General features: G+C 44.5%; 1 protein-coding gene across 1 annotated transcript in view; it reads left to right on the plus strand.

Moving 5' to 3' along the window:
- Positions 1 to 218: 218 nt before the first annotated feature.
- c1qtnf2 (C1q and TNF related 2) overlaps positions 219 to 14,212 on the plus strand; it is a 28,057-nt gene continuing 14,063 nt past the window's right edge. The window contains exon 1 of the mRNA XM_033029652.1: positions 219 to 502. The gene's annotated coding sequence lies outside the window, so the exon portion shown is untranslated. The remainder of the gene's footprint in view (positions 503 to 14,212) is intronic.

A 14,212-nucleotide genomic window follows, 5' to 3' on the forward strand; every position in this document is an offset into this window, starting at 1 on the left:
CGATCAAAGCTAAATGAAAATAAATCCATCGCAAATCCAGAAATAAAAACTGTAAATTAATTTGGAAACGGCAGTCAAAGAAACTTCATGTAGAAGAAGCAAAGCAAAGTTCTGACTAGTACTAACATGTGCAGTCTTATTCTTAATGTAATCAACATTTCCAACTACATGTGACATATGTGGGAGTTTTTCCAACTCATTACGTTGTGGTAAAAGAATGCACTGGAAAGAGGAAGAGAGAAGGGGATAGAGCAAAAAGCTGTTTTCAGTTGGAAAGGCGTTTAGGAAGAAGCAATATGTCTCTGAACTATGCTGATAGTGTCCTGTTTTTGAAGGATTAACTTAAGAAGAAACTATTGTTAGAAACCAGTGACCACACGATACAGAAAAGAACAAACTGCTTTCTTAACCAAATGTCTGAAATAGTTTCTGGTGCATGCTAGCTGAGAGTTTCTAATTTTATACATCGCTGCAGCTAAACTGAACACACAGCTACAATCTGGTAAGCGTTGTTTATCTTAAAACTTACATATTACAGTATCAGTGTCAGACATCTAGGGAAATCTAACTGCAGGAGGTTTGATTTCATCTGTTTGCCACAGATAATTAGAGAGAGGATAAGTTCCAAATGTAAACTACTGAAGGAAACATCAGGTGCTTTGTGGTTATTTCTTGGCCAGTTTTGTTTCTTTAAAATTAATGAGTAAAAAAGTTATAAAAAGTGTTTAAATTATCAACCAAGCAATGCTTTATCTTATTAATTTAGCCTCCAGCCTAGATTGAATTAGCTTTAAATTGCTGTCAATGGTTGCTGCAATGCCGAACACGCTTCCATTGGTTTTCTGGCAACGTGTCACATCTGATCAAACTGAACTGAAAAGCCAGGACCACTACATCAGACCAACCCCTGATTTATGGTTTGTGTCACAGAATTGTCTGTGGACAAATCCTGTAATATAACTTTGTCAGCAGTGACATTCTTATTTATGTATTTTTCCTCTGACGTTTGGCATGAACGTAGTTTTTTATAATCTGTCGGGAAAATGTGTCCTGGGCAATTCTAAAACATAGTGAAATCTACTTCGTAGCTTTAGCGAAGGGCATCCCAATGATGGAGTTTTAGAATTGGCAAAGAATTGAAGCTGCCTCGAAATTGTGAAGGCATTCTATATTACAGTATGTAGTAGAATACAGTGTCAATAATAGGCACAGCATGTAAAATTATTCATCAAAAAAAGCAATAAGGTTATGGGACTGGCTGTGAAAATACTGAATGATTTAGTCTGAAACACAAATTCAAATCCCAGTTTGGCAGCTGTGGAAATTAAATTCAAGTAATTAAAATGTAAGGAATTTAACGAAAGAGTCAATAAAGTAACCATGAAACTATCAGATTCTTGTAAAAAGAACATCTGGTTCATTCATACCCTTAAGGCAAGAATTTTTTTCATTCTTATCTGGTCTGTCTATATGTGACTTATTGAGCTAAAGAGCATGGAGACAGGCCCTGTGGTGCACCTTGTCCGTGCCGAACATGTTGGCATTCTGGGCTAGTTCTATGAGCCCAGATTTGGCTCAAGTCCCTCTAACCCCTTCTATGTATCTGTCCAAATGTCTTTGGAAAGCCATCATTTATCAACTTCCATAGCTTCTTGCAGCTCATTCACGATACTGACTACCAACTAAGTGACAAAGCTGCCGCTGAGGTCCCTCTTAAATCTCTCCCTTCACACCTTAAGCCCATGCACTATAGTTTTAGATTCATCGACCCCGGGGGGGAAAAAAACTCAGATGTTCACTTTATCCATGCCACTCATGATCTTATACATCTCAGTAAGGTCATTCCTCAGTTTCCTACCCTCCAAAGAAGAGTCCCAGCCTTTCCAGCCTCTCCCCCCCCCCACTCAAGCCATAGGTCCAGGTAACATCCTGATGACTCTTTTCTGCACCTTTCCCAACTTAATGACATTCCTCCTATACCTGGGCAATTGTGGTCTTAACAACAACTTATACTGCTGGATCCCAACTTTTGTACTCAATGCCCTTCTTAATGAGGGCAAGCACTTTCTTCACCCCATCCTCCATCAGACTCACCACTTTCAGAGACACATGCACTTGTACTCCCAGATTCCTCTGTTCTGCAACAGAGACCTAGGGCTCCAAAGTTCTACTATTCACTATGTAAGTTATGTCCTGGTTTGACCTACCAAAGTGCAACACCTCACACTTGTCACAGTAAAATTCCATTAGCCATTCCTTGCCCCACCTTCCCAACTGATCTAGATCCTGTTGTAAACTTAAGATAACCTTCCTCCCTGTCCACTATACCACCAATGTTAATGTAATCTGCAAATGTTTGATGTAATCTGCAAAATCATTAATATTGTTAACTAACAACAGTGGACCTAGCATGGACCTCTCCGGCACTCCACTGGTCCTCCAAATCTGAAAAAAACCTTCACAATTACCCTTTGAATTCTTCCTCCAAGCCAATTTGAATCCAATTGGCCAGCTCGCCTTGGATCCCTTGTGATGTCTAGACCTTCCAGACGAGCCTACCATGTAGAATCTTGCCATGCCATCGTCAATTCTTCTGGTGATCTCCTCAAAAATCTCTATCACTTTTGTGCAACACAATTTCTCCCGCATAAGGCAATGCTGACTCTGGACCCGTCAATGTATTTTACCCTTGACTATCTACTCAGTTCATGGACAAATAGGAAGGAACGATAAACTCAGGTATTGCCAGTGATGTCCACGAAAATAGAGAGGAAATACAAATTACATATCTCATTATCAAAGCTTAGTTTGGAGATAATGGAAACAAGTCCTTTGGCCCACAGAGTCCACGCCGACCATCGATCACCCGTGCACTAGTTCTATGTTTTCCCACTTTTGCATCAACTCCCAACATACTAGGCCAATTTACAGAGGCTAATTAACCTACAAACCTGCGTCTCTGGGATGTGAGAGGAAACGGGAGCACTGAAGGAAACCCACGCAGTCACAAGGAGAATGTATAAACTCCACATAGGCAACATCCAAGGTCAGGATCGAACCTGGGTCTCTGGCACGGCTAGGCAGCACCTCTGCTTGGCTGCGCCACTGTGCGATTTTTACTTTTGTTATAAGGAATAATTATTAAATTATAAAATTAATTCACCAAACACTTTGTGGCTATTTTCTCACTGATTCTAGTTACGCCATAAGGGAACTGAAAAAGCATAATAAAATGCCAAGTTTCTAATTTAATCTTCGATTGTTTAGATGCTATCTTGGAGAAAACATATTGCCCAATTGGACTGAATTTAATTGCAGCTTTGGAATGTTACTTAATTGAGTGGAAATTGTTGTTGAGATGTATTGTTAGATTCTTGAATTTAAACGTGCTACTATACTTGATTCATCTAATTAATTCTCAGTTTATTGTGGGCCCAATGCCAACAAATTGGAAAATATGATAAAACAGAAAATATTTATTGGAAAGTAAGAAAATTAAATTTTATATTCGGTTTGATGACAATGATGTGTACAGGTTAGATCTTTCAAAGGAATAATTCATGGTCTTTATTTAACAATCTCATTAGTAATGTTAGCATTATTTAAATTCACTCACGTTTGGATAATAAGGCTGCAGTCTGTAAGGACTTCAATAGACAATAAACAATTGGTGCAGGAGTAGGCCATTCGACCCTTCGAGCCAGCACCGCCATACAATGAGATCATGGCTAATCATCCCCAATCAGTATCCCGTTCCTGCCTTCTCCCCATATCCCCTGACTCCGCTATTTTTAAGAGCCCTATCTAGCTCTTTCTTGAAAGCATCCAGAGAACCCGCCTCCACCGCCCTCTGAGGCAGAGAATACCACTCTCTGTGAGAAAAACTTTTTCCTCGTCTCCGTTCTAAATGGCTTACTCCTTATTCTTAATCTGTGGCCCCTGGTTCTGCACTCCCCAAACATCGGGAACATGTTTCCTGCCTCTAGTGTGTCCAAACCCTTAACAATCTTATGTGTTTCAATGAGATCGCCTCTCATCCTTCTAAACTCCAGAGTGTACAAGCCCAGCTGCTCCATTCTCTCAGCATATGAAAGTCCCGCCATCCCGGGAATTAACCGTATAAACCTAAGCTGCACTCCCTCAATAGCAAGAATGTCCTTCCTCAAATTAAGGGACCAAAACTGCACACAATACTCCAGGTGTGGTCTCACTAGGGCACTGTACAACTGCAGAAGGACCTCTTTGCTCTTATATTCAATTCCTCTTGTTATAAAGGCCAACATGCCATTCGCTTTCTTCACTGCCTGCTGTACCTGCATGCTTACTTTCATAGACTGATGTACAAGGACCCCCAGATCCCGTTGTACTTCCCCTTTTCCCAACGACGCCATTTAGATAGTAATCTGCCTTCCTGTTTTTGCTACCAAAGTGGATAACCTCACATTTATCTGCATTAAACTTCATCTGCCATGCATCTGCCCACTCCCCCAACCTGTCCAAGTCACCCTGCATTCTCATAGTTCAAAATGCAATCCAGCTTTGTGTCATCTGCAAATGTGCTCATGTTACTTTGAATCCCTTCATCCAAATCATTGATGTATATTGTAAATAGCTGCGGTCCCAACACCGAGCCTTGCCGTACCCCACTAGTCACTGCCTGCCATTCTGAAAGGGACCCGTTAATCCCTACTCTTTGTTTCCTGTCTGCCAACCACTTCTCTATCCATGTCAGCACTCTACCCTCAATACCATGTACCCTAATTTTGCCCACTAATCTCTTATGTGGGACATTATCAAATGCTTTCTGAAAGTCCAGGTACACTACATCCACTGGCTCTCCCTTGTACATTTTCCTAGTTACATCTTCAAAAATTTCCAGAAGATTAGTCAATCATGATTTCCCCTTCGTAAATCCATGCTGACTCGGACCGATCCTGTTAATGCTATCCAAATGTTCGGCTACCTCATCTTTTATAATTGACTCCAGCAGCTTCCCCACCACCGATGTCAGGCTAACTGGTCTATAATTCCATGTTTTCTCTCTCTCGCTTTTCTTAAAAAGTGGAATAACATTAGCTACCCTCCAATCCACAGGAAATGATCCTGAGTCTATAGAACATTGGAAAATTATCACCAATGCATCCACGATTTCTAGAGCCACTTCCTTAAGTACCCTAGGATGCAGACCATCAGGCCCTGTGGATTTATCAGCCTTCAGTCCCATCAGTCTATCCAACACCATTTCCTGCCTAATGTGGATTTCCTTCAGTTCCACCGTCACGCCAGATCCTCTGGCCACTACTATATCAGGAAGATTGTTTGTGTCCTCCTTAGTGAAGACAGATCCAAATTACCTGTTCAACTCATCTGCCAATTCCTTGTTCCCCATAATAAATTCACCTTTTTCAGTCTTTAAGGGTCCAACTTTGGTCTTAACTATTTTTTTCCTCTTCACATACCTAAAGAAGCTTTTACTATCCTGCTTTATATTCTTGGCTAGCTTACCTTCGTACCTCATCTTTTCTCCCCGTATTGTCTTTTTGGTTATCTTCTGTTGTTTTATTTAAACATTACCCAATCCTCCTGCTTCCCGCTCATCTTTGCTACATTGTACTTCTTCGTTTTAATTTTTATACTGCCCCTGATGTCCCTTGTCAGCCATGGTCATCCCTTTCTCCCTTTAGAATCTTTCTTCCTCCTAGGAATGAACTGATCCTGCACCTTCTGTATTATTCCTAGAAACACCTGCCATTTTTGTTCCACTGTCATCCCTGCTAGTGTATCTTTCCAGTCATCTTTAGCCAGCTCCTCCCTCATGGCCCCATAGTCCCATTTATGGTCCCCTTTATAGCCTCCCTCATGGCCCCTTTAGTCCCCACAGGACAGTGTTATTAAAACACAAGGACTTTTGAATTTGAGCACCAAGATATGATACACCCTTGAAACCCACAGGTAATTTTGCCTAATTCGATGTAAAACACATGAAAATAATGACTAGATTTTAATGTGTAGGAAAGAACTGCAGGTGCTGGTTTAAGCCGAAGATAGACACAATAAGCTGGAGTAACTCAGTGGGTCAGGCAGCATCTCTGGAGAGAAGGAATGGGTGATGTTTCTGGTTGAGACCCTTTGTCCCGATGCGAAACGTCACCCATTCCTACTCTAGCTTTGTGTCAACTAAATTTTAATGTTTGATTAGATTATTTGGCAACTAAGAATGCATGGAAGAAGCTGAGCACACAGTTGGAAATAACCAGCAGGACCATGAGTTCCAGAAAATCTTTGACCAACACATAGGAACAAACTTACTTGTAACCACAGCCATTTGTGGCATGATGACTGATGTGAAAATCGCAAACATGGGCAAAACGTTTTGCAAAACACAAAGTGCTGGAGCATTTCATTGCATCAGGCAAGATCTGTCGAGAGAATGGATAGGCAGATGAAGAAGTCAAAAGAAGGGCCGTGACCTGAAATGTCGTCTATCCATTCCCTGCACACTTTGTGTTTTGCTCAAGATTCTAGCATCTGTAGTTCCATGTCTCTCCATAACTTCCTGCAGCTTGTTGTCGTCCTATCTCCTATCCTGGGATGCAGTGTGAAACTCACTCGTAGTTGTTGTACAGTAAGTGCACTTGCACAAGCCAGGAGTGTCCATGCCATTGTTAGCCAAGTGATCTTGAGCTTGCACTTCCATCTGCACAGCACCCACTTGGTCATCTCATTATCATTTTTACAGTGATTTTGCTGAAACTCCATTTCCCCTCATGGTATGCGCCTCTGGCTTGCCAGTCAGTCAGTGTCATGAATCCTATGTTTCAGGGCATCTTCTAATGGCCTCGATGACTTCAGTACTTTTGATGGCTGTGATTCTTCAGTATCCCATCCTCATTACCAGTAGTAAACATGTGTTCTAACTGTCTCTTAACCTCTGGCGATGGCCATTGCTGAGTGTACGACGGAGCGTACATGTGAAGCACAAGAAGCTCAAACAAAATCTCAATCGTTAATTCAAGGAATCTTCACATGTCATCTCTGGAACATTCTGCAAACACTGTTGCAGACTAGAGTGCTGTTAAACACTTCACACAATTAGTAATGAGTTAACAGCTTTCAAATGACAATTGTTGTCCACTACATATAGTGTTTTTTTAAATTTATGTTCTGGCAGAGATTAAATGCAATTTAATACTTCAGAAGAATAAAAAAATTCAGATGAAACTTGTTTAAGAAATGCATCTATATTCGAGTTTGAAAAGCAGATGGCCTGTGGTTGAAAACATTTGCTTGGAAGAATAGGTACCTCAGGTACTATATTGACGTCCACATTCACCTGATATCATGTATTCATGGGCATATTAACAGGCAAGCAGATTTGAAACAAGTGTGTGGTTCCTTTACTATGCATATTGTTTATCCTTTCCATTATGTGGTCGAGAGTCAAGTATAGCTAATTATTATATGCACTGAGGATGAACAATAAAATTTGTAATGGCTGCAGCTTTAGAGGCTCATTAACACAATAACACAACAAATATACAATAATAAATAAAACAATAAATGATTCATCAGTAACAATAAGTAACCAGACCATAACTGTGTAAAACCGAAGTACATTGTGCAACCAAACCAAAATCCATCGTAGATCGTTGCTGAGGTAGGGTTGTGGTCAGCATTGTGCAGTGTAGTTTAAGAGCCACATGATTGCTGAAAAGCTTATTCTTGAACTTGGAGGTTATGGTTCTCAGGCTCCTGTACATTCTCATCTTGGCACTACCACCAGGAAGAGCGTGGCCTAGGGTGGTGTAGGTCTTTAAATATATTATATGCCTTCCTGAGGCAAGGCTTCCTGTAGATCCTTTCGATAGTGGGAAGTCCAATATCAATGAGGGTCCAGGCAGTGTCTACTTCTTTCTGCAGCTTCCTTTGTTCATAGGCATTGGAGTTACCAAACCAGGCTGTGATGCAATCAGTAAATTCTCTTCTGAATGTATTGAACAACTACAGAAGTTCAATACATTCAGTGACATTCTGAATCTTCTCAATCTTCAAAGGAAGTGAAGCGTCGATTAACTTTCTTTGTGATTGCATCAATGTCCAGGACAGATCTTCAGAGGTATCCACGCGCAGGAAATTGAACCTGTTGACTCTCTCTACAGTGTCCAATCGATGAAAACAGGATCATGGATCCTTCGCTTTCCCTTCCTGAAGTCAACAATCAGCTCTTTTGTTTTGCTAATGCATAGAGCAAGATTGATATTCTGGCAGCATTCAGTTTATTAATCTCCCTCTGGTATGCTGACTAATCGTTACCTGTTATTTGTCCAACAATGGTGCTAATGTCGGCAATCTTTCCTGACACAAAGATAAAGCACAAATGGACAAAGCTTCTGGCTTACAATATACACATTGCTGTAGCTGCTGTTGTACATTTTAAAGAAGGGTTCATTAAAGGACGCCATACCTTTGTCAAGAGTCAAGAGTGTTTTATTGTCATATGTCCCAGATAGAACAATGAAATTCTTAATTGCTGCAGCACAACAGAATATACAATCATAATAAATAATAACAAAAACTAAAAAAAAAAGAACAAACAATAACAGTACAATAATAATGATAGTCTATTGTAGTTCATAGCTTATGAGGTTGTAGTGTTTTATAGCCTGATGGCTGTAGGGAAGTAGCTGTTCCTGAACCTGGACGTTACAGTTCTCAGGCTCCTGCACCTTCTTCCCGATGGCAGTGGTCAAGATGGTGTATGTCTTTGATGATGTTGGCTGCCTTTTTGAGGCAGCGACTACAATAGATCCCTTCGATGGTGGGGAGGTCAGAGCCGGTGATGGCCTGAGCAGTGTTTACAACTTTTTGCAGTCTTTTCCGCTCCTGGAAGTTTAAGTTGCCGAACCAGGCCACGATGCAACCAGTCACTGTGCTCTCTACTGTGCACCTGTAGAAGTTCAAGAGAATCCTCTTTGACATACCGAATCCCCGTAATCTCAGGAAGTAGAGGCGCTGATTTGCTTTCTTTATCATTGCATCAGTGTGATATTCAGAGTCAGATTGTTGTGCTGGCACCATTTGGTCAATCAGTCGATCTCACTTCCATACTCTGACTCATCACCATCTGTAATTCGTCCCACAACTTGAAAATGGAGTTTGCACTGTGTCTGGCTACACAGTCATGAGTATAGAGTGAGTAGAGCAGGGGGCTGAGCACGCAGCCTTGAGGTGCTCCCGTACTGATTATCACTGGGGATGAAGTGTTTCTGCCAATTCAAACATACTGTGGTGTCGATGAGGAAGTCGTGGATCCAATTGCAGAGGGACGGGCAGAGACCCAGTTCCGTGAGTTTCGTAACCAGCTTTTTTTTTGTATCTAAAAATAATTTATTTAAATTCCAACACGATACAAAAACAAAAAAAAAAACAAAACCGTGTTGACATACCCATCACCATGTTACAAATTCATCAAACAACTATGTTACAAATATTCTAATATACAATACAATACAACCCCGGTAAAGGCGCAAGCATATGGCTCGGCCAGTCCTAGGATCAACCCAACCAGGACATCTTCGACCCTGCCCATTTCTAGAGCCCGTCACCAGTCCTTCACTCACTGACAGCAGAGCCACTCCTCCCCTTGTGGACCCTAGGTGGAGTGGCGGTGCTCCTTGCCCTCTGGACACTGGCTACAAGGGACGCTCTACTGGTCCCTCTACCCTCAACAGGAACGACACTGCTCTTGCCGTCCTTCTCGAGGTCGTCCAAGAAGGACCTGAGCTGTCGCCGGTCGTTCCCCTTCACCCCCTTGCCCCTCCCCCTCCTTCTGAGGATGTGGTTCAGCGAGCTGATGAGCCCATGTAGGTTTGGCCACCGGAGGGAGGCCAGTCTGGGCCAATATTGGGCTCCCTTGGTGGCCGTGATGAACTCGCGGATCTCCTCCACTGGAATGATTGGAGTGACATCGTGGGGAGCGAGGACATCCATTGATTAATTGTCCGGGGAGTCCCTTTCCAACTGCTCACTGCAAATGGAGACACCATCCCCTTCCCCGGACACACCTTCAGTGCTCGATACTCCCGCCTCACCCTGTGTGGCTGTTGCCTCTTCCCCACCCGCTGGTCTCTCCTCCACCTCAGTCTTAACCCTGAGGCCAGTGGCAGAGGGACCTTCCCCAGGTGTACCCGGGGATTCAAGACCATCGACAGTGGGGGAGACTATCCCTCCCCCAGTTGGGCTCAGAATGAACTCTCGTCCTGGGGGATTGCTCCTGGGCTTCCACAGATGCATGATGCAGGACTCCCCTCCCTAACAGGAATCTCCCCCTGCTCCATAGCACCGGAGTGGTCCCCATCGCCACCCTCCCCAGAATCCCCTCCAGAACATGGGACCGGGGCCTGAACCAGAGGGTGGGAGTCTTCCTCCACCACATTACTCCCCTCCCCCCTGGAGGATTCCCATTCGTCCCCCTTCTACTCCTCCCTAGAGAGATTCCTCCTTCTTTTCTTCACAGGGGAGGAGCTCACAGACTCTGGGGTCGCCTTAGCAACCTTTTTCTGCGGCTCCCTCTCCTCCCGCTCGATCCCCACTGCATCCGGCTAGGCTTGCGGACTTCCTAATGGGAGGTGACGGGATGGGTGGATCGTTCTTGTCCTTGGGGGTTTTATTCCCCAGCTGCTTCACCTTCTTTGTTACCTTGCCCCCCTTCTTTTGAACGTCCCCACCCCCACCCAGGCTCTGCGCAACCCCAGGGTTCGCTGACTCAACTACATGGGGGGTGGGAGCAGGGGGGGAGGGGGGCTAGAGGCACTGGAGGCGAAGGCCCCCGCCCGGGATTTGATGCAATTCCTCCGAATATGCCCCACTTCCTTACAGGCATGGCACCTTGGGCGCTCCGATGTCCGTTAGCCGGTGAAATCATGCCCAACCTGCTGGACACAGAAGCGCCCGTCAACTACCTCCTCCTGGTCCAGCATCATTGACAGCTGGCGCCGGTGGGAAAGAACGTGCCGCAGCTCCTTCCTGCGGAACCCCTGGGAAATTGGGGTGATGTCCGTGAGTACCTTCCCCAGGGTGTGAAGGTGGGGAAGGAGGGCCTTGTTCGTAATGCAGGGCGGGACGTTGGAAAGGACCACCCGCAGTGCGATGGACCCTACGGGCTCGACCTGCAAAAATACTCCCCCCACTGTGACCCCTTTACTCACAGCCGCATTCACCCCCTCAACGGACTCAAGGAAGAGCACGGCCTTCCCGAACATTTTGCCCAGGTACAGAACGCCTGTGGGCTTGGCTGCCACGGCCACGGCAGCCGAGCAGTCCTCCAGGTTGATCTAGGGGGGCACGTAGCACCTTACCCCATGCTCAAAAGGCAGGTTCTTCATGGGGAACCGGGCCCCAAGAGGAGCAGCCGAAGCAGCTGAAGCAGCTGCCTGAGCATAGCTCCTGGAAGGCCCCGCTCCCCCAGAACACTGACCCAGCATAGTAACAGATGCTGCAATTTAAAACATAGTACTTATATAAAGCCTGAGACACAGACAGTCCAAATGGCACGAGGCCAAGCCCAAAGACAAAAACAAATGGAACAGTTCGAGGGAGGGAGGCAAAGTGGTGTCGCCTCAAACGCTGATAATGGCGGCTCCCCCGAAAACTGCTGCGTCACCACCTCTTCGCTGGATTATCTCGGCTCCCCTGCGTTCCCTGGCGAGCTGTTGACCTTCACAGGCAATCCCAGCTGTTCTTCGCCGCTCCTACAGCAACAAAAGGGACTTGCCTGCAGTCTTGTTGTTGGAAAGCCTCTTATCTCCCTCGGTCTTGCCGAGAGAAAGGAGGCTTTGTCGTCAGCTCCAGGCTCCAAGGCCGCAAAAGAAGGTCGAGACGGTGCAGGTGCAGAAGACCTCCCACACCCCATGGAAACCAGACCGGGCAGGTCAGCCCCGACGAGGCAGTAAGGGGGTTGTTCTGGACGCAGTTGTACAAGTCCAGAAAGATTTTTCCCCCCTATTTTGGAACGCAATGAGTCTCCTGGCAGGTTGCCAGCCACCGTAGTGGGAGCTACGTAGTCAATTGAGCTCGCAGTCCCAAAACAAGCAGAAAAAGTTTAAAACAAGTCTCTGCAGCATTGCAGCGATACACACAGATGTTTAAAGTATCGCTGTGTTTCCTCCAAATTCCATAAAGATGAAAAACACACTAGTTCTTGTATCTGGACGGGAGATCCTAATCACCACACCTCCTCATGTAACCAGCTTTTTTTCTTTTTTTTTAACCAAAAAATGTATTCAATTATTAAAAAATAATATTTATACAATAAAACAAGCCGGAACCCACCACCATAATACAATACAAACAAATATCCATAATAAACTACTATACAACTATGTTACAATCCTTATTGAGGATACCTTCAACACCCTCGGAGCCCAGTGGTCCCGGAACTTCCTCAGGGTTCCCGTGGACAGGGCGTATTCCCTTTCTAACCTCACCTGGGCACGGACGTAACCCCGGAAAAGGGGCAAGCAGCCGGCTCGGGTAGAGCCACGTAACCAGCTTGGAAGGGATGATGGTATTAAATGGCGAGCTGTAGTCTATAAACAACAGCCTGACGTAAGTGTTTTTATTGTCCGAGTGGTCCAGTGCGGAGTGGAGAGCCAGTGAGATTGCATCCTCCATTGAAATGTTGTGATGGTAGGTGAACTGCAGTGGGTCGAGGTTCTTATTGAGGTAGTAGTTGATATGCCCCATAACCAACCTCTCAAAGCACTTCATCACCATGGACGTTAGTGCCACTGCTTGATAGTCATTGAGGCATGTCACCTTACTCTTCTTGGGCACCGGTATTATTGATGCCCTCTTAAAGCAGGAGGGAACCTCATTAATGAGAGATTGAAAATGTCTACAACAACCCCTGCCAGTTGGTCTGCACAGGTTTTGAGAACTTGACCGGGTATACCGTCAGGTCCAGGCGTTTTCGGAGGGTTCACCCCCGAAGGATCTTCTGACGTTGGCCTCTGTGACTGTGACAGTAATACCATCAGGGCGAATGGGGGCTCGGGAAGGCACATCAGTGTTCTCCCTATCAAAGCGTGCATAGAACGCATTGAGCTCATCAGGGAGTGATGCTTCGCTGTCGCTTGAACTGCCTCCTGATTTCGCCTTGTAAGAGGTGATGGCATTTTGCCCTGCCACAGTTGCCAAACATCTGCCCCATTATCCAGCTTTGAGAGGAGGTCCCTTTTGGCTTTTTTTCAAGGTCATATCTGGACTTCTTATAGACCTCTGCGTCACCAGACCTGAATGCCTGGGATCTGGTCTTCAGCAGAATGCGGATCTCATGGTTCATCCAAGAGCAGGAATTGTATATCCATTAAAAGAAAAACTTTTCTGGCCTTGCTTCCACTACCCATTGAACCTTGAAACCTAGCTGTAGAGTTGGGTTTGAATAACTTTCATTACTAGTCTGACCAATAGGTCTGTGTCCAGTGTCCATTTGGCACACACCATTCTCTGCTTCAGCACTACCAAAACCAAACTTTGCTTCGGACACAGTGCAACGTGAGCAGAACAATCATTCCACCATCTTACCGTACACCTTGATTGTAGTTTCTCTCGCTGAGAATCTGTAATCCATGCTCAAGGCCTGGGTAACATTGGGTTTTATCAAGTTATGAGAGGTATCGATTTCACTCTGATTTGTTTTGCCTTTATACCTTGTCCCAATTACTTACAGGCTTTTAATGTGGACATTTAACATCTGTTGCATAAAGTCAGTACTGCAGATAATTAAAATTGATTTTCCCCAGATGACTGTTTACAAGTTAATAAGGAATTTCCTTAAATATAGCAATCACTGGTAAATTTCTTGAGGGCTGTGTCAGCAGGAATTTTGAATTATTGCATGCTAGTGTTTAGTTAATCAGGAATATTCATGTGCACAGCTCGTGGCCCTCTGGCATTTGGTATCATAATCATAATAATCATAATCATGCTTTATTAGCCAAGTATGTTTTGCAACATACGAGGAATTTGATTTGCCATACAGTCATACCAAAAAAAGCAACAGAACACACAAAATACATTTTAACATGAACATCCACCACAGTGACTCCTCCACATTCCTCACTGTGATGGAAGGCGAAAAAAAGTTCAATCTCTCCCTTCTTTGTCCTCCAGGGGTCGGGGGCCTCTAACCTTCCGTTGATAGGACGCTCTT

This window comes from Amblyraja radiata, chromosome 11 (genome assembly GCF_010909765.2).
Source record: "Amblyraja radiata isolate CabotCenter1 chromosome 11, sAmbRad1.1.pri, whole genome shotgun sequence".
Lineage (NCBI taxonomy): Eukaryota > Metazoa > Chordata > Chondrichthyes > Rajiformes > Rajidae > Amblyraja > Amblyraja radiata.